Raw genomic sequence first — 17572 nt, forward strand, 5'->3', positions numbered from 1 at the left:
CGCGTGTGCGCGGCGGACCTTGATGTACTCGACCGTGTCCCGCACGAGAGCGAGGCTGTCTGCGATGCGACGTCCAGGGATGCCGCAGGTCTGGTCCGGGTGGATGATCCGTCCGATGACCGTCTTAAGTCGTGTCGCCATCGTCTTGGCCAGGATCTTGTAGTCCACGTTGAGCAGAGTGATGGGACGCCAATTCCTCAGGTCGCACCTCTCTCCCTTCCGCTTGTACAGGATCGTGACCATTCCTTCCCTCAAAGATGGAGGCATTCTACCCTCCACCACCATCTCCTCGTACAGGTCCAACAGGTCCGGACAGATGAGGTCTCCCAGCGCTACATAGAGCTCCGCTGGAAGACCATCACTGCCCGGGGTCCTGCCGGTCCTAAAGGATTTAGCGGCAGAGAGCAATTCGCCCACCATCAGAGGTTTGTCCAAGGCTGCCGTGCCTGCAGGATCAAGATGGTTAGTGATACCTGACAGGAACTTAGCAGCGTCGGGGTCGGTAGTCTTGTGGGAGTAGAGTTCACTGTAGAAGTCGCTGACGACCCTCATCACGTCCTCCTTCCCACGTCGCATGTTTCCGCTCTCGTCTCGCAGCTCGTTCAGGGGCGTGTGACCGGCATGAAGTTTCCTGAAAAAGAATGAGTTACATTTCTCACCCTTCTCCAGATTCTCCACTTTGGAACGGAAGACGATTCGCTTGGACTCCTCCTCAAAGTGCCTTTTCAGGCTCTTCTTGGTCTCCTCCAGCTCCTCCCTCACGTCCCAGCCGCAGTGAAGAAGGTCCTGCAGCGACCGCAGCTCGCGCTGCAGCCCTCTGAAGTCCCTCCTCTTCTCACACGCCTGTTGTCGACCCTTGGCCTGAAAGAAACAGCGAAACTCAAGTTTAACATATTCCCACCAATCAGAGACTGTTTGGAAGCTACCCTTGTAGGACTGCCACATTGCGTAGGCTGCTCTCAGCTCCTCCACGACTTCATCCTGAGCCAGCAGAGCACAATTCAGCTTCCAGGAGCCGGGGCCGGACGGAAAACCGTCGCCGAGGACACCTTGTAAGTGAATGGCTCTGTGGTCGGAGAAGAAGCAGGAGACCATCGAGTGCCTACTCTGCCTGACTGCCCGAGAGGTGAACACAAAGTCAATCCTGGAGCGGAGTGAGCCATCGGGTCGGCTCCACGAATAGTTCGTGGAGCCTCTCCCCATGGAGCCCACCACGTCCTGAAGAGAGGCCTCGGTTACCATCTCGATGAGCAGCTTGGACGTGATGTCCAACTTGGCAGATGTGCCAGAACTACGACCATCCTCCTCGATGGGGCAGTTGAAATCCCCGGCCATCACTAAGGTCCTGGTGGTGGCAAGCTGAAGCCGCAGGGTCTGGAAAAGCTCCAAACGCTCATTCTTCAGTGGGGATGCATACACGTTGATGAACCTGACAGGTTCTCCCGCCCAGTTGCCATCTACAACAAGAGCCCTGCCGCAGATGAGCTCCTGGACGGACTCAAGCGTGAATGCGCCCCCCCTGATCAGAATTGCGACCCCCGCAGACTTGCAGTCACCCCCACCGGACCAGTAGGATGGACCGTGGGACCACTCCCTGGCCAGATGTTTGAAGGACCTAGAGGAGGGAAGGGAACATTCCTGCAACATATAAACATCACACAACTGGGAAGTAAGGAAGGCATAAATAGTCTGACGTCTGAACTTGTCCTTGATGCTCCTGACATTAATGGAAAATAAGTTAATATTAGCCATCATGTAGGGAAAAAAGAAAAAGTTAGCGCAGGCAATACACCTTAGTTACCACTCCGGTCGGGTGGTCCCTCGTCGGTGTTGACTGCTGGTGACGGGATCACCAGCAGGCCCTCTTCCTCCATCTGGTCAAGCAGCGCGGCCTCGATCTCGGCGACCACCAGTTCCTCCTCTTCTGGCTCGGCCACCAGGGTCTCAACCATGTGCTCCATCTCTTCTGGCTCAGGGAGGGTATCCTCCTTTTCGCCTACGAAATCCAGAATCTTCTTTTTGGAGGATTCAGTAGCAGGGCTGTCCTCCACCTTCCTCTTTCCCCGGGTTGGAACTGGGGAGACAAGAAGGGGAAAATCCTCCTCGGAATAGATAGCGGCGGGTGGAGGAAAGGTTAATTCCACCGCTACCATGGTCTGGGGAGGGAGAGTGGCTGCCGGGGCAGGGGAAAGGACACCTGCTGAGGAGTAGGGGAAGGAGGAAGAGGAAGTGGAATCCTCAGCAGGGGTGGCCGGGGTGGGGGGGAATTGGACGGGGGTGGCAGGGGGAGGGATCGAGAGAGGGGTGACAGAACTCTTACCCTCCTTTGACTTTTTCTTCTGCTTCGGAGCTGCTGGGACTGTCGCTGGGGCTTTGGCCACCGACTCCTTGACCGCTTTGGCCTTGGTCGTCTCGGCCTTGGCCGCTGGGGCCTTGGTCGTCGCGTCCTTGACCTTCACAGGCCTGGTCGTCGGGGCCTTGTCCTCCGTAGCTGGGGTCGTCGCAACCACCGATGCCCAGGATCTCTCACGCTTGGGGCAATCCTTGTACAGATGAGCCGCCAGCCCACACAGGTTGCAGGATGTCTTCTTTGGGCAGTCCTTCGAGCTGTGTCCCGTCACTCGACAAATCCTGCAGGCATCCTCCTTGCAGTCCTTCATCTCGTGGCCTTTCTTGCCGCATCTCCTGCAGTTCCGCGGCATGTCCGGGTAATAGATGAGGCCGTAGGAGTTGCCCAGGGAGAATGTCGGGGGCAGGTGCCGAAGTCCGTCTGAGTACGCCAGGTCCCTGTGAAGTCTAACGGTCACCGACCACTTACCTGTCCAGAAGCCGAGTCCATTCAGGATGTGAGAGGGTTCCTTCACAACCAAACAGAAGCGTCTCAGGAAGGTACAGATGTCTTGGCCTGGGGTGTGCGGGTTGCGCATGGAGACCGTGATCCTCCTTTCGTCCCTCTGGATAGGGCAGCTACCTGTAAAGGCAGAGAAAGAATTATCCGGTCCTTTTGCGCTTACCATTTCCCAGAACCTCCTGCAGGTGTTCACAGTGGCGAAGGTGACGAAGAAGATCCCCGTCAAGAAGGTCTGGATGCTGAGGGTGTCCGACCTGGAGAAGCCTCGATCCAGCAGCATCTTCTGGCAGAACACGTCCGAGGACATGTCCGGCACCCTCCCATCCACTTCCTTCAGCTTCAGGGCCACCGTCTGCCGCATCCATGGCTCCAGGGCTGGAGCTTCGTGGCGGGGCTTCTGGGGTCCCTTCTGCTGGCCAGTCGTGGAGGCAGAGTCCTTGGGGTCAGAATCGGCTCCTGGCTGGGCCCTCCTGGCTGTCCCCTGCTCCAGGCTCTTCTTTTCGGCCTTCCTCGCAGCGCTTGCCATGGCTTTCCTCCTGCAGTTACTTCTTGGAGCTGGATCTGGAACTCTTCCCGGAATGGGTGGAGCTATGCAGATTCTTCTCCCGTCGTGTTCTGGACAAATTCCCCGAAAGGTCTTTGTCTCGATGATTTTCTTCCTCGAAGATTCCACAGGACAGCCCGATTCTTCTCCGAGTCTTCGTCTTCTTCTGGATTCTTTAGAGCTTCTTCCTCCCACCGATATCCGCCTTCCTTCTCCGATGTCAGCTGGGCTCCGAAGCTCTTCTCCTTCCGAGTTCGATCGCTCTCGTCAAGTGTAGATCGTAGCTCTTGTGTTCTTAAAAGAACAGATACTACACTTGATCTTAGCCAAAAGGCCGAGAAGCGATAACCAGAATTGGTTTCAAACTACGGAGCCACCCAAGGATCCTGAAAAGTCCATTTGTGGAGATGAGCTCCTGGACTCCCGTTAAGAAGACATGTTGTCAACCTCTAGATCCCTTACATGCCTGCACTTTTCGGCTTGCTGCTGCTGCAATCCACGCGTTTTAGATCTGCATAACTCCACCTCTTTAAACACAGCACCTTCACCCCCTGCTGTTCCCACCCGCCTCAACACCGTTGGAAGGGAGGAGAACCAATTAAGGCGGGGGGTGGGGTGGAACGAGCAGCTGTCTACCCTTAGCAGGAGGGCTCCTGATTACATACCTCTCCTGCTGCTGCTGCTGCTGGCTGTCCAGCAGCAGACTGAAGGTGGCTGCTGCTGTGCACAGGTATATAAAGGCTCAGAGCCTATTATGACACGCGCAGCCAGCGTTCCATTGCCACATTCCATCTACTGCAGGCAGGATACCTGGCTGGCTGAATGTCGCTGAGAAGCTCACAGAGACCGCCATAAGCAACAGTTTAACAGAATGCCACAGACTAATCAACCAAACTTTTTGGGTTGGGTTCTCTTTTATAGTCTGCAGGCATTAAATGAAAGAAGTCAGTGTTCCAGCAGAAGGAGACAACGTTTCAGAAAAGGCATTGTAGCAAACCAAAAAAGAAATTTTAAGCGCAGCAGAGTAACCAGCGCACATACCTGTTAGCTCAGGTGAGTTTAAAAGGCTGCTGTTGATAACAAGGGCATTTGCTAAATAGATGGTGTGTGTGCAACAATATACTGAAAGGTCAATTATATTGTGCAGCTTATCTCACCACCTGTAGTTATTTAGGTGAAAGCTCCAAAATGCTTGCCTAATATGTCTGTTTATCCAAAAGGAAGTAAAAAGGGAGAGCTAGAAAGATAGCATTGCATCACATTACATGGCAATGCAATGCACAGTTGCTGAAGTTGAACCAAAATGAGCTTGTAATCTGGCTTCTGCAACTTTGAACATGAAAAATCCAATGAGGAGAAGAAAAGCAAAGCCAAAGAGTCCATCCCAAAATCCGACAAACAAGCAAAATGAACAAAAAACATTGAATTCAATTCTTTCTGATTTTAGAAACTGCATTAAAGAAGGGGTGCACCGGTCCTGGAGATACTGCAATACCAGGTCAATGCGTGGAGTGGACAGAGCAAGCTCTTTTTCCATCTCCCTGTTCTAAAAATCCATTTAATATATGGTCCCCAGATAGGGGACGTATCAGATATTAAACTGATAAGAACAGATACTACACTTGATCTTAGCCAAAAGGCCGAGAAGCGATAACCAGAATTGGTTTCAAACTACGGAGCCACCCAAGGATCCTGAAAAGTCCATTTGTGGAGATGAGCTCCTGGACTCCCGTTAAGAAGACATGTTGTCAACCTCTAGATCCCTTACATGCCTGCACTTTTCGGCTTGCTGCTGCTGCAATCCACGCGTTTTAGATCTGCATAACTCCACCTCTTTAAACACAGCACCTTCACCCCCTGCTGTTCCCACCCGCCTCAACACCGTTGGAAGGGAGGAGAACCAATTAAGGCGGGGGGTGGGGTGGAACGAGCAGCTGTCTACCCTTAGCAGGAGGGCTCCTGATTACATACCTCTCCTGCTGCTGCTGCTGCTGGCTGTCCAGCAGCAGACTGAAGGTGGCTGCTGCTGTGCACAGGTATATAAAGGCTCAGAGCCTATTATGACACGCGCAGCCAGCGTTCCATTGCCACATTCCATCTACTGCAGGCAGGATACCTGGCTGGCTGAATGTCGCTGAGAAGCTCACAGAGACCGCCATAAGCAACAGTTTAACAGAATGCCACAGACTAATCAACCAAACTTTTTGGGTTGGGTTCTCTTTTATAGTCTGCAGGCATTAAATGAAAGAAGTCAGTGTTCCAGCAGAAGGAGACAACGTTTCAGAAAAGGCATTGTAGCAAACCAAAAAAGAAATTTTAAGCGCAGCAGAGTAACCAGCGCACATACCTGTTAGCTCAGGTGAGTTTAAAAGGCTGCTGTTGATAACAAGGGCATTTGCTAAATAGATGGTGTGTGTGCAACAATATACTGAAAGGTCAATTATATTGTGCAGCTTATCTCACCACCTGTAGTTATTTAGGTGAAAGCTCCAAAATGCTTGCCTAATATGTCTGTTTATCCAAAAGGAAGTAAAAAGGGAGAGCTAGAAAGATAGCATTGCATCACATTACATGGCAATGCAATGCACAGTTGCTGAAGTTGAACCAAAATGAGCTTGTAATCTGGCTTCTGTGTAGCGCTGGCGTCCCTGCCCTCTGCTAGGCAGGGACGCTGCTCCCCTCACCGCTCTGCTCCGTGCCCGGCGTCCTCTCCCCGCTCTGCTGTCAGCGCGTGCTCCTGCCCGGCGTCCTCTCCCCGCTCTGCTGTCAGCGCGTGCTCCTGCCCGGCGTCCTCTCCCCGCTCTGCTGTCAGCGCGCGCTCCGTCCCGGCGTCCTCCTCCTGCTCTGCTCTCGGCGCGCGCTCCTTCCCGGCCCCTGTGCTTAGGGCGCGCGCGCGCGCGCTCCCCTCCTCTTAAAGGGGCCGCGCGCGCCGCCCTAAAGAGTCCCCGGCCAATGGCCGGAGGACTTCATCATATAAAAGGCACCTCCTCCAAAATGGAGGTGCCCGAGCAATGTTGTTTGCACCTGTGTCTCACCTGTGCTTCAGCCCTCAGGTCCCGTTGCCAGTTACCTGCTAGTTACCTGCCAGTACCTGCCAGTTACCTGCCTGATTCCTGCCTGAATACTTGTTACCTGTCTGCCAGTCTGAGGTCCGACGGTCTGCCTTACTTCTCCGGTCAGTCTGTCTATGGACCAGCTTGCCCGCTCACCTGGGAGCGCTTCTCCGTTATCTGCCTGCTTGCCAGCCCGGAGGCTCCGTTGTCACGTGCTGTGACCACCAGCTATCTCAGAGACTCTTCCCCGCTCACCTGGGAGCGCATCTCCGTTACCTGCCTGCTTGCCAGCCCGGAGGTCCCGTTGTCACGTGCGGTGACCATCAGCTATTCCAGAGACTCTTGCCCGCTCACCTGGGAGCGCATCTCCGTTACCTGCCTGCTTGCCAGCCCGGAGGTTCCGCCGTCACGTGCCGTGACCACCTGCTATTCCTGAGACTCTCGCTTGCTCACCTGGGAGCACCCATCTACCATCTGCCTGCTAGCCTACCCGGAGGCTCTGCCATCACAGGTCGTACCTACCCCTTACCCAGAGACTGCCCTGATCACTTGCCGTATCTCCCAGTCCGTTCACCCAGAGACTGCCCTGATCACTTGCCGTATCTCCCTGTCCGTTCATCCAGAGACTGCCACCCGCTCCCTTACAAGGGCCGCCCCCTTGTATAGTAGCTCAGAGGTTCCGCCTCCCGGACCCGTTACATTCTGCAACTTTGAACATGAAAAATCCAATGAGGAGAAGAAAAGCAAAGCCAAAGAGTCCATCCCAAAATCCGACAAACAAGCAAAATGAACAAAAAACATTGAATTCAATTCTTTCTGATTTTAGAAACTGCATTAAAGAAGGGGTGCACCGGTCCTGGAGATACTGCAATACCAGGTCAATGCGTGGAGTGGACAGAGCAAGCTCTTTTTCCATCTCCCTGTTCTAAAAATCCATTTAATATATGGTCCCCAGATAGGGGACGTATCAGATATTAAACTGATAAGAACAGATACTACACTTGATCTTAGCCAAAAGGCCGAGAAGCGATAACCAGAATTGGTTTCAAACTACGGAGCCACCCAAGGATCCTGAAAAGTCCATTTGTGGAGATGAGCTCCTGGACTCCCGTTAAGAAGACATGTTGTCAACCTCTAGATCCCTTACATGCCTGCACTTTTCGGCTTGCTGCTGCTGCAATCCACGCGTTTTAGATCTGCATAACTCCACCTCTTTAAACACAGCACCTTCACCCCCTGCTGTTCCCACCCGCCTCAACACCGTTGGAAGGGAGGAGAACCAATTAAGGCGGGGGGTGGGGTGGAACGAGCAGCTGTCTACCCTTAGCAGGAGGGCTCCTGATTACATACCTCTCCTGCTGCTGCTGCTGCTGGCTGTCCAGCAGCAGACTGAAGGTGGCTGCTGCTGTGCACAGGTATATAAAGGCTCAGAGCCTATTATGACACGCGCAGCCAGCGTTCCATTGCCACATTCCATCTACTGCAGGCAGGATACCTGGCTGGCTGAATGTCGCTGAGAAGCTCACAGAGACCGCCATAAGCAACAGTTTAACAGAATGCCACAGACTAATCAACCAAACTTTTTGGGTTGGGTTCTCTTTTATAGTCTGCAGGCATTAAATGAAAGAAGTCAGTGTTCCAGCAGAAGGAGACAACGTTTCAGAAAAGGCATTGTAGCAAACCAAAAAAGAAATTTTAAGCGCAGCAGAGTAACCAGCGCACATACCTGTTAGCTCAGGTGAGTTTAAAAGGCTGCTGTTGATAACAAGGGCATTTGCTAAATAGATGGTGTGTGTGCAACAATATACTGAAAGGTCAATTATATTGTGCAGCTTATCTCACCACCTGTAGTTATTTAGGTGAAAGCTCCAAAATGCTTGCCTAATATGTCTGTTTATCCAAAAGGAAGTAAAAAGGGAGAGCTAGAAAGATAGCATTGCATCACATTACATGGCAATGCAATGCACAGTTGCTGAAGTTGAACCAAAATGAGCTTGTAATCTGGCTTCTGCAACTTTGAACATGAAAAATCCAATGAGGAGAAGAAAAGCAAAGCCAAAGAGTCCATCCCAAAATCCGACAAACAAGCAAAATGAACAAAAAACATTGAATTCAATTCTTTCTGATTTTAGAAACTGCATTAAAGAAGGGGTGCACCGGTCCTGGAGATACTGCAATACCAGGTCAATGCGTGGAGTGGACAGAGCAAGCTCTTTTTCCATCTCCCTGTTCTAAAAATCCATTTAATATATGGTCCCCAGATAGGGGACGTATCAGATATTAAACTGATAAGAACAGATACTACACTTGATCTTAGCCAAAAGGCCGAGAAGCGATAACCAGAATTGGTTTCAAACTACGGAGCCACCCAAGGATCCTGAAAAGTCCATTTGTGGAGATGAGCTCCTGGACTCCCGTTAAGAAGACATGTTGTCAACCTCTAGATCCCTTACATGCCTGCACTTTTCGGCTTGCTGCTGCTGCAATCCACGCGTTTTAGATCTGCATAACTCCACTTCTTTAAACACAGCACCTTCACCCCCTGCTGTTCCCACCCGCCTCAACACCATTGGAAGGGAGGAGAACCAATTAAGGCGGGGGGTGGGGTGGAACGAGCAGCTGTCTACCCTTAGCAGGAGGGCTCCTGATTACATACCTCTCCTGCTGCTGCTGCTGCTGGCTGTCCAGCAGCAGACTGAAGGTGGCTGCTGCTGTGCACAGGTATATAAAGGCTCAGAGCCTATTATGACACGCGCAGCCAGCGTTCCATTGCCACATTCCATCTACTGCAGGCAGGATACCTGGCTGGCTGAATGTCGCTGAGAAGCTCACAGAGACCGCCATAAGCAACAGTTTAACAGAATGCCACAGACTAATCAACCAAACTTTTTGGGTTGGGTTCTCTTTTATAGTCTGCAGGCATTAAATGAAAGAAGTCAGTGTTCCAGCAGAAGGAGACAACGTTTCAGAAAAGGCATTGTAGCAAACCAAAAAAGAAATTTTAAGCGCAGCAGAGTAACCAGCGCACATACCTGTTAGCTCAGGTGAGTTTAAAAGGCTGCTGTTGATAACAAGGGCATTTGCTAAATAGATGGTGTGTGTGCAACAATATACTGAAAGGTCAATTATATTGTGCAGCTTATCTCACCACCTGTAGTTATTTAGGTGAAAGCTCCAAAATGCTTGCCTAATATGTCTGTTTATCCAAAAGGAAGTAAAAAGGGAGAGCTAGAAAGATAGCATTGCATCACATTACATGGCAATGCAATGCACAGTTGCTGAAGTTGAACCAAAATGAGCTTGTAATCTGGCTTCTGCAACTTTGAACATGAAAAATCCAATGAGGAGAAGAAAAGCAAAGCCAAAGAGTCCATCCCAAAATCCGACAAACAAGCAAAATGAACAAAAAACATTGAATTCAATTCTTTCTGATTTTAGAAACTGCATTAAAGAAGGGGTGCACCGGTCCTGGAGATACTGCAATACCAGGTCAATGCGTGGAGTGGACAGAGCAAGCTCTTTTTCCATCTCCCTGTTCTAAAAATCCATTTAATATATGGTCCCCAGATAGGGGACGTATCAGATATTAAACTGATAAGAACAGATACTACACTTGATCTTAGCCAAAAGGCCGAGAAGCGATAACCAGAATTGGTTTCAAACTACGGAGCCACCCAAGGATCCTGAAAAGTCCATTTGTGGAGATGAGCTCCTGGACTCCCGTTAAGAAGACATGTTGTCAACCTCTAGATCCCTTACATGCCTGCACTTTTCGGCTTGCTGCTGCTGCAATCCACGCGTTTTAGATCTGCATAACTCCACCTCTTTAAACACAGCACCTTCACCCCCTGCTGTTCCCACCCGCCTCAACACCGTTGGAAGGGAGGAGAACCAATTAAGGCGGGGGGTGGGGTGGAACGAGCAGCTGTCTACCCTTAGCAGGAGGGCTCCTGATTACATACCTCTCCTGCTGCTGCTGCTGCTGGCTGTCCAGCAGCAGACTGAAGGTGGCTGCTGCTGTGCACAGGTATATAAAGGCTCAGAGCCTATTATGACACGCGCAGCCAGCGTTCCATTGCCACATTCCATCTACTGCAGGCAGGATACCTGGCTGGCTGAATGTCGCTGAGAAGCTCACAGAGACCGCCATAAGCAACAGTTTAACAGAATGCCACAGACTAATCAACCAAACTTTTTGGGTTGGGTTCTCTTTTATAGTCTGCAGGCATTAAATGAAAGAAGTCAGTGTTCCAGCAGAAGGAGACAACGTTTCAGAAAAGGCATTGTAGCAAACCAAAAAAGAAATTTTAAGCGCAGCAGAGTAACCAGCGCACATACCTGTTAGCTCAGGTGAGTTTAAAAGGCTGCTGTTGATAACAAGGGCATTTGCTAAATAGATGGTGTGTGTGCAACAATATACTGAAAGGTCAATTATATTGTGCAGCTTATCTCACCACCTGTAGTTATTTAGGTGAAAGCTCCAAAATGCTTGCCTAATATGTCTGTTTATCCAAAAGGAAGTAAAAAGGGAGAGCTAGAAAGATAGCATTGCATCACATTACATGGCAATGCAATGCACAGTTGCTGAAGTTGAACCAAAATGAGCTTGTAATCTGGCTTCTGCAACTTTGAACATGAAAAATCCAATGAGGAGAAGAAAAGCAAAGCCAAAGAGTCCATCCCAAAATCCGACAAACAAGCAAAATGAACAAAAAACATTGAATTCAATTCTTTCTGATTTTAGAAACTGCATTAAAGAAGGGGTGCACCGGTCCTGGAGATACTGCAATACCAGGTCAATGCGTGGAGTGGACAGAGCAAGCTCTTTTTCCATCTCCCTGTTCTAAAAATCCATTTAATATATGGTCCCCAGATAGGGGACGTATCAGATATTAAACTGATAAGAACAGATACTACACTTGATCTTAGCCAAAAGGCCGAGAAGCGATAACCAGAATTGGTTTCAAACTACGGAGCCACCCAAGGATCCTGAAAAGTCCATTTGTGGAGATGAGCTCCTGGACTCCCGTTAAGAAGACATGTTGTCAACCTCTAGATCCCTTACATGCCTGCACTTTTCGGCTTGCTGCTGCTGCAATCCACGCGTTTTAGATCTGCATAACTCCACCTCTTTAAACACAGCACCTTCACCCCCTGCTGTTCCCACCCGCCTCAACACCGTTGGAAGGGAGGAGAACCAATTAAGGCGGGGGGTGGGGTGGAACGAGCAGCTGTCTACCCTTAGCAGGAGGGCTCCTGATTACATACCTCTCCTGCTGCTGCTGCTGCTGGCTGTCCAGCAGCAGACTGAAGGTGGCTGCTGCTGTGCACAGGTATATAAAGGCTCAGAGCCTATTATGACACGCGCAGCCAGCGTTCCATTGCCACATTCCATCTACTGCAGGCAGGATACCTGGCTGGCTGAATGTCGCTGAGAAGCTCACAGAGACCGCCATAAGCAACAGTTTAACAGAATGCCACAGACTAATCAACCAAACTTTTTGGGTTGGGTTCTCTTTTATAGTCTGCAGGCATTAAATGAAAGAAGTCAGTGTTCCAGCAGAAGGAGACAACGTTTCAGAAAAGGCATTGTAGCAAACCAAAAAAGAAATTTTAAGCGCAGCAGAGTAACCAGCGCACATACCTGTTAGCTCAGGTGAGTTTAAAAGGCTGCTGTTGATAACAAGGGCATTTGCTAAATAGATGGTGTGTGTGCAACAATATACTGAAAGGTCAATTATATTGTGCAGCTTATCTCACCACCTGTAGTTATTTAGGTGAAAGCTCCAAAATGCTTGCCTAATATGTCTGTTTATCCAAAAGGAAGTAAAAAGGGAGAGCTAGAAAGATAGCATTGCATCACATTACATGGCAATGCAATGCACAGTTGCTGAAGTTGAACCAAAATGAGCTTGTAATCTGGCTTCTGCAACTTTGAACATGAAAAATCCAATGAGGAGAAGAAAAGCAAAGCCAAAGAGTCCATCCCAAAATCCGACAAACAAGCAAAATGAACAAAAAACATTGAATTCAATTCTTTCTGATTTTAGAAACTGCATTAAAGAAGGGGTGCACCGGTCCTGGAGATACTGCAATACCAGGTCAATGCGTGGAGTGGACAGAGCAAGCTATTTTTCCATCTCCCTGTTCTAAAAATCCATTTAATATATGGTCCCCAGATAGGGGACGTATCAGATATTAAACTGATAAGAACAGATACTACACTTGATCTTAGCCAAAAGGCCGAGAAGCGATAACCAGAATTGGTTTCAAACTACGGAGCCACCCAAGGATCCTGAAAAGTCCATTTGTGGAGATGAGCTCCTGGACTCCCGTTAAGAAGACATGTTGTCAACCTCTAGATCCCTTACATGCCTGCACTTTTCGGCTTGCTGCTGCTGCAATCCACGCGTTTTAGATCTGCATAACTCCACCTCTTTAAACACAGCACCTTCACCCCCTGCTGTTCCCACCCGCCTCAACACCGTTGGAAGGGAGGAGAACCAATTAAGGCGGGGGGTGGGGTGGAACGAGCAGCAGCAGACTGAAGGTGGCTGCTGCTGTGCACAGGTATATAAAGGCTCAGAGCCTATTATGACACGCGCAGCCAGCGTTCCATTGCCACATTCCATCTACTGCAGGCAGGATACCTGGCTGGCTGAATGTCGCTGAGAAGCTCACAGAGACCGCCATAAGCAACAGTTTAACAGAATGCCACAGACTAATCAACCAAACTTTTTGGGTTGGGTTCTCTTTTATAGTCTGCAGGCATTAAATGAAAGAAGTCAGTGTTCCAGCAGAAGGAGACAACGTTTCAGAAAAGGCATTGTAGCAAACCAAAAAAGAAATTTTAAGCGCAGCAGAGTAACCAGCGCACATACCTGTTAGCTCAGGTGAGTTTAAAAGGCTGCTGTTGATAACAAGGGCATTTGCTAAATAGATGGTGTGTGTGCAACAATATACTGAAAGGTCAATTATATTGTGCAGCTTATCTCACCACCTGTAGTTATTTAGGTGAAAGCTCCAAAATGCTTTCCTAATATGTCTGTTTATCCAAAAGGAAGTAAAAAGGGAGAGCTAGAAAGATAGCATTGCATCACATTACATGGCAATGCAATGCACAGTTGCTGAAGTTGAACCAAAATGAGCTTGTAATCTGGCTTCTGCAACTTTGAACATGAAAAATCCAATGAGGAGAAGAAAAGCAAAGCCAAAGAGTCCATCCCAAAATCCGACAAACAAGCAAAATGAACAAAAAACATTGAATTCAATTCTTTCTGATTTTAGAAACTGCATTAAAGAAGGGGTGCACCGGTCCTGGAGATACTGCAATACCAGGTCAATGCGTGGAGTGGACAGAGCAAGCTCTTTTTCCATCTCCCTGTTCTAAAAATCCATTTAATATATGGTCCCCAGATAGGGGACGTATCAGATATTAAACTGATAAGAACAGATTTTTTGATTGAAGCTGCATCCAAGGCACTGAAAAATGTGACCGAAGTCACACCAAAACAGCGCACGAGGTGAGGATTCATGTGGACCCTTCCCGGAGGAGAGGGTTCCCAATAAACCATCCCCATCCCTCCGAGCCAGAAGGCCACAGCGAGGGTCAGGGATCTCCGATGCTCTCCCTAGCCGAAGCCGGAGAAGAGCCGTTTTCGTGCTCCCAGCTTCCATCTAGGCTGCCACCCTAGTGGAGCTGGAGCCTGTGTTGGTTTCTCAGCCCAAAGCTGACCGGACCTCCGACCGGGTTTATAAAAATTCCCCTTCCTAGCCCGGAGGCCAGGAATAGGGGGGGTTGCTCAGAAAGTATGATTGGCAAAGGTGCGGCGTGCTACGAAGCCAAGTCTTTCTGGGGTTCCCAGTCCCAGTAAGCTTGGACTCCCACCAGGGCGCCTACTCCTGGGGCACATTGCTCCAAAGCCCTCACACTTACCCAGCCTAGTGACTTCGATCCTGGAGGGCCATGTTTTCCATCAGATAACTCTATGAGCCACCTGGCGTACTAACAAGTGCACCAAACCAGTGTGTAATATGCATCAATTTACTAGGGCAGCCCAAGGACAAAACTGCCTTTTCAAAAGATACTACACTTGATCTTAGCCAAAAGGCCGAGAAGCGATAACCAGAATTGGTTTCAAACTACGGAGCCACCCAAGGATCCTGAAAAGTCCATTTGTGGAGATGAGCTCCTGGACTCCCGTTAAGAAGACATGTTGTCAACCTCTAGATCCCTTACATGCCTGCACTTTTCGGCTTGCTGCTGCTGCAATCCACGCGTTTTAGATCTGCATAACTCCACCTCTTTAAACACAGCACCTTCACCCCCTGCTGTTCCCACCCGCCTCAACACCGTTGGAAGGGAGGAGAACCAATTAAGGCGGGGGGTGGGGTGGAACGAGCAGCTGTCTACCCTTAGCAGGAGGGCTCCTGATTACATACCTCTCCTGCTGCTGCTGCTGCTGGCTGTCCAGCAGCAGACTGAAGGTGGCTGCTGCTGTGCACAGGTATATAAAGGCTCAGAGCCTATTATGACACGCGCAGCCAGCGTTCCATTGCCACATTCCATCTACTGCAGGCAGGATACCTGGCTGGCTGAATGTCGCTGAGAAGCTCACAGAGACCGCCATAAGCAACAGTTTAACAGAATGCCACAGACTAATCAACCAAACTTTTTGGGTTGGGTTCTCTTTTATAGTCTGCAGGCATTAAATGAAAGAAGTCAGTGTTCCAGCAGAAGGAGACAACGTTTCAGAAAAGGCATTGTAGCAAACCAAAAAAGAAATTTTAAGCGCAGCAGAGTAACCAGCGCACATACCTGTTAGCTCAGGTGAGTTTAAAAGGCTGCTGTTGATAACAAGGGCATTTGCTAAATAGATGGTGTGTGTGCAACAATATACTGAAAGGTCAATTATATTGTGCAGCTTATCTCACCACCTGTAGTTATTTAGGTGAAAGCTCCAAAATGCTTGCCTAATATGTCTGTTTATCCAAAAGGAAGTAAAAAGGGAGAGCTAGAAAGATAGCATTGCATCACATTACATGGCAATGCAATGCACAGTTGCTGAAGTTGAACCAAAATGAGCTTGTAATCTGGCTTCTGCAACTTTGAACATGAAAAATCCAATGAGGAGAAGAAAAGCAAAGCCAAAGAGTCCATCCCAAAATCCGACAAACAAGCAAAATGAACAAAAAACATTGAATTCAATTCTTTCTGATTTTAGAAACTGCATTAAAGAAGGGGTGCACCGGTCCTGGAGATACTGCAATACCAGGTCAATGCGTGGAGTGGACAGAGCAAGCTCTTTATCCATCTCCCTGTTCTAAAAATCCATTTAATATATGGTCCCCAGATAGGGGACGTATCAGATATTAAACTGATGAGAACAGATACTACACTTGATCTTAGCCAAAAGGCCGAGAAGCGATAACCAGAATTGGTTTCAAACTACGGAGCCACCCAAGGATCCTGAAAAGTCCATTTGTGGAGATGAGCTCCTGGACTCCCGTTAAGAAGACATGTTGTCAACCTCTAGATCCCTTACATGCCTGCACTTTTCGGCTTGCTGCTGCTGCAATCCACGCGTTTTAGATCTGCATAACTCCACCTCTTTAAACACAGCACCTTCACCCCCTGCTGTTCCCACCCGCCTCAACACCGTTGGAAGGGAGGAGAACCAATTAAGGCGGGGGGTGGGGTGGAACGAGCAGCTGTCTACCCTTAGCAGGAGGGCTCCTGATTACATACCTCTCCTGCTGCTGCTGCTGGCTGTCCAGCAGCAGACTGAAGGTGGCTGCTGCTGTGCACAGGTATATAAAGGCTCAGAGCCTATTATGACACGCGCAGCCAGCGTTCCATTGCCACATTCCATCTACTGCAGGCAGGATACCTAGCTGGCTGAATGTCGCTGAGAAGCTCACAGAGACCGCCATAAGCAACAGTTTAACAGAATGCCACAGACTAATCAACCAAACTTTTTGGGTTGGGTTCTCTTTTATAGTCTGCAGGCATTAAATGAAAGAAGTCAGTGTTCCAGCAGAAGGAGACAACGTTTCAGAAAAGGCATTGTAGCAAACCAAAAAAGAAATTTTAAGCGCAGCAGAGTAACCAGCGCACATACCTGTTAGCTCAGGTGAGTTTAAAAGGCTGCTGTTGATAACAAGGGCATTTGCTAAATAGATGGTGTGTGTGCAACAATATACTGAAAGGTCAATTATATTGTGCAGCTTATCTCACCACCTGTAGTTATTTAGGTGAAAGCTCCAAAATGCTTGCCTAATATGTCTGTTTATCCAAAAGGAAGTAAAAAGGGAGAGCTAGAAAGATAGCATTGCATCACATTACATGGCAATGCAATGCACAGTTGCTGAAGTTGAACCAAAATGAGCTTGTAATCTGGCTTCTGCAACTTTGAACATGAAAAATCCAATGAGGAGAAGAAAAGCAAAGCCAAAGTGTCCATCCCAAAATCCGACAAACAAGCAAAATGAACAAAAAACATTGAATTCAATTCTTTCTGATTTTAGAAACTGCATTAAAGAAGGGGTGCACCGGTCCTGGAGATACTGCAATACCAGGTCAATGCGTGGAGTGGACAGAGCAAGCTCTTTTTCCATCTCCCTGTTCTAAAAATCCATTTAATATATGGTCCCCAGATAGGGGACGTATCAGATATTAAACTGATAAGAACAGATACTACACTTGATCTTAGCCAAAAGGCCGAGAAGCGATAACCAGAATTGGTTACAAACTACGGAGCCACCCAAGGATCCTGAAAAGTCCATTTGTGGAGATGAGCTCCTGGACTCCCGTTAAGAAGACATGTTGTCAACCTCTAGATCCCTTACATGATTGCACTTTTCGGCTTGCTGCTGCTGCAATCCACGCGTTTTAGATCTGCATAACTCCACCTCTTTAAACACAGCACCTTCACCCCTTGCTGTTCCCACCCGCCTCAACACCGGTGGAAGGGAGGAGAACCAATTAAGGCGGGGGGTGGGGTGGAACGAGCAGCTGTCTACCCTTAGCAGGAGGGCTCCTGATTACATACCTCTCCTGCTGCTGCTGCTGCTGGCTGTCCAGCAGCAGACTGAAGGTGGCTGCTGCTGTGCACAGGTATATAA

At 49.0% G+C, this 17572-nt stretch overlaps 9 non-coding genes and 2 pseudogenes across 9 annotated transcripts; all 11 read right to left on the reverse strand.

Moving 5' to 3' along the window:
- Positions 1 to 3663: 3663 nt before the first annotated feature.
- On the reverse strand, positions 3664 to 3741 carry LOC141179983 (U2 spliceosomal RNA; annotated as a pseudogene).
- A 1115-nt stretch (positions 3742 to 4856) lies between these two features.
- On the reverse strand, positions 4857 to 5047 carry LOC141179004 (U2 spliceosomal RNA). The gene has a single exon (XR_012255059.1). It is a non-coding gene; the product is annotated as a U2 spliceosomal RNA (small nuclear RNA).
- A 2241-nt stretch (positions 5048 to 7288) lies between these two features.
- On the reverse strand, positions 7289 to 7479 carry LOC141179017 (U2 spliceosomal RNA). Its single transcript, XR_012255070.1, has one exon. It is a non-coding gene; the product is annotated as a U2 spliceosomal RNA (small nuclear RNA).
- A 1115-nt stretch (positions 7480 to 8594) lies between these two features.
- On the reverse strand, positions 8595 to 8785 carry LOC141179029 (U2 spliceosomal RNA). Its single transcript, XR_012255081.1, has one exon. It is a non-coding gene; the product is annotated as a U2 spliceosomal RNA (small nuclear RNA).
- A 1115-nt stretch (positions 8786 to 9900) lies between these two features.
- Positions 9901 to 10091, reverse strand: LOC141179041 (U2 spliceosomal RNA). Its single transcript, XR_012255092.1, has one exon. It is a non-coding gene; the product is annotated as a U2 spliceosomal RNA (small nuclear RNA).
- Positions 10092 to 11206: 1115 nt separating this feature from the next.
- LOC141179053 (U2 spliceosomal RNA) lies at positions 11207 to 11397 on the reverse strand. Its single transcript, XR_012255103.1, has one exon. It is a non-coding gene; the product is annotated as a U2 spliceosomal RNA (small nuclear RNA).
- A 1115-nt stretch (positions 11398 to 12512) lies between these two features.
- LOC141179544 (U2 spliceosomal RNA) lies at positions 12513 to 12703 on the reverse strand. The gene has a single exon (XR_012255550.1). It is a non-coding gene; the product is annotated as a U2 spliceosomal RNA (small nuclear RNA).
- A 1046-nt stretch (positions 12704 to 13749) lies between these two features.
- Positions 13750 to 13931, reverse strand: LOC141179680 (U2 spliceosomal RNA). Its single transcript, XR_012255670.1, has one exon. It is a non-coding gene; the product is annotated as a U2 spliceosomal RNA (small nuclear RNA).
- Positions 13932 to 14455: 524 nt separating this feature from the next.
- Positions 14456 to 14571, reverse strand: LOC141180012 (U2 spliceosomal RNA; annotated as a pseudogene).
- A 1115-nt stretch (positions 14572 to 15686) lies between these two features.
- On the reverse strand, positions 15687 to 15877 carry LOC141179602 (U2 spliceosomal RNA). Its single transcript, XR_012255601.1, has one exon. It is a non-coding gene; the product is annotated as a U2 spliceosomal RNA (small nuclear RNA).
- Positions 15878 to 16989: 1112 nt separating this feature from the next.
- LOC141179065 (U2 spliceosomal RNA) lies at positions 16990 to 17180 on the reverse strand. Its single transcript, XR_012255114.1, has one exon. It is a non-coding gene; the product is annotated as a U2 spliceosomal RNA (small nuclear RNA).
- Between the last annotated feature and the right edge of the window lie 392 nt (positions 17181 to 17572).

Source organism: Phyllobates terribilis, unplaced genomic scaffold (assembly GCF_046119375.1).
Source record: "Phyllobates terribilis strain yellow unplaced genomic scaffold, ASM4611937v1 Scaffold_30__1_contigs__length_15301838, whole genome shotgun sequence".
NCBI lineage: Eukaryota > Metazoa > Chordata > Amphibia > Anura > Dendrobatidae > Phyllobates > Phyllobates terribilis.